General features: G+C 39.9%; 1 non-coding gene across 1 annotated transcript; it reads right to left on the bottom strand.

Annotated features, from left to right (window-relative positions):
• Nucleotides 1–1,150: 1,150 nt before the first annotated feature.
• On the bottom strand, nt 1,151–1,255 carry LOC111725244. Its single transcript, XR_002773352.1, has one exon. It is a non-coding gene; the product is annotated as a U6 spliceosomal RNA (small nuclear RNA).
• Nucleotides 1,256–2,169: the final 914 nt, after the last annotated feature.

Consider the following 2,169-nt stretch of genomic DNA (forward strand, 5'->3'; position numbering starts at 1 on the left):
GTGCTTATGTTGGCAGCACACCTCATTGCTGAATATCACTCCAGTCACCTGTGGGTAAAAATAGTATTTATGCCTAGTGTTTACTCTGCTCTGGTTTTAATATTCCTTCATTCAGCCAATATTTTTGAGCTTTTCCAATGTAGAGGGTACTGTCCTCAGATTGAGCCAATCTGGTAATCCCCTGACCTTCAGAGCTTCTCCCACAGAGAGTAAACACATAGGAACTAACATAGTCACACAATTGTATATATAAAAACTGTTAGAAGTGCAATCAAAGAAAAGCAGAGGATGTTATAAAACCAAGAAGACTTTATCTGGTCTAAAAGTAAGGCAGTCTTCCCAAAGGAGAAATTTAAAAGGAGAAAAGTGGGAAAGAAATGGATATAGGTGAGAACAGAGAATTTCAGAGAGAAGGAATAGCATGTGCAAAGGGCCTGAGGTAGGAAGGGTCCTAAGGTATCTTAAGAACGATAGGAGGCCAGTGTGGCTGGATATCAGGAAGCAAGGAGTATACAGATACAAATCTGGAGAGGTGGATGGCAGTCAGATTATGCAGGGCCACTACGGGCAAAAAGGATTTGGTTCTTCACCCTAAGAGCAATGGGAAACCATTGAAGGACCATGACTATTCCTTAAATCATTTTATCTTTGGAACTAAAAGGCTAAAAATGTGCTCATCAGAAAATTTTATGGCATTTTATGGCAAACACCATTGTCCCAACTATCATCATCCACTTCCTATTTGCCCACATCCCCTTCAGCAAGGGGTAGCCGTGCTAGAGAACCATGACCAAGAAGACAGAAGTTAAAATCATTCAGGTGGAGATTATGCCTCCCTATGGAACAGGGACAGACTTGGCTGGAGCCCCCCTTCTCCTCTGTTTTTTGGTGTTTTTGTGATTTGAGGGGGGATTGCCTGGGGATTTGAGGGGGGGTTTAAGTTCTGGAAATACAGCAACCACATTACAACCCTGACACAACAAGCATAAAGGTGCAAGACATTATACCAAGGAAGGAGAGGAAGGTAGAGACCAAAAGATATGAAGAATCTGGAGCTCTGATAACTTTATTGAACAGCAGTCTTGAACTTCTTTCTGAGTTTGTTACAAGAAAATTAAACTCTTAATTATTTTTTTGTTTTTGTTTTCTTTTACATATGGAATACTTCACATATTTGCATGTCATCCTTGCAGGGGCCATGCTAATCTTCTCTGTATCGTTCCAATTTTAGTATATGTGCTGCCGAAGCAAGCATTAAACTCTTAATTGTTAAAACAACTTCAAGGATTTTTTTTTTCTGATTTTTGTCATGTTTTGTTTTGACAACTAAATGCATTCCTAACTGATGCCGTATCTTCAGAAAACTTGGACAAGAGGGCAAAGGCTGGTGTAGGTGATCTGGGAAAATGAAGCCGGGCTCTGCCTCCACCAAACTTGCTCTTCAGCTAGAAAACTGAGGTGGAAGAGGAATGAATGGAGGGTAGTGAGATTCCAAGCGTCAACTTCAACTTTCTGCAAACAAGGGGAAAGGAATGCTATAGCGTAATTGTAACGGCATTTTCTGCAGGTCTTACTGTTTTCTTTATGAACAAAGGTTTGCCAACACCTTTGGCTTTCTTAGAGATGCTCTTACTTATTCTGTGTTGCTTCAAACACACTTGCCCGTAAGGCCTTTGATGGTTCATCCCTTCATCTCAGGGCTCCAAATTCTCGACTAAACATTGAAAAAGAAACAGAAATGCTTAAGAATTTTTCCACTTATTTTTAGACACATTCTCGAACATGATTAGTGTTAATTCAAGGTGTTTTATTTATGAGGTGCTTAACAAGACTAATAAAGATACTCTATCGCAACTGTTAACATTTTTAAAATTAAAAAATCTTCAGTTCTTCCCACAAAAGCAGCACATTTTTATGGTAGAAAAAGAAGCCCTTTTCTCTTTCTTTCAAGTACTTTAAATTGAAAATCAATTTGTGCTGCCAGAAAACTCTTTCTGAGCACAGGTGTTAAGGACCTCTGATATTCTATTTACTCTCACATCAAGGGACTCACAGATGGAACACAAGTGTCTTGATGGGGAACGTCTGAGGAAGTCACAGCCTGATTGCAGCGAACTGCCCTGTGCTCAGGGAGATACAAGAAGTCCAAGCTTACAGCTGGATTGTCTC

Source organism: Otolemur garnettii, unplaced genomic scaffold (assembly GCF_000181295.1).
Source record: "Otolemur garnettii isolate 467f Iridium unplaced genomic scaffold, OtoGar3 scaffold00034, whole genome shotgun sequence".
Lineage (NCBI taxonomy): Eukaryota > Metazoa > Chordata > Mammalia > Primates > Galagidae > Otolemur > Otolemur garnettii.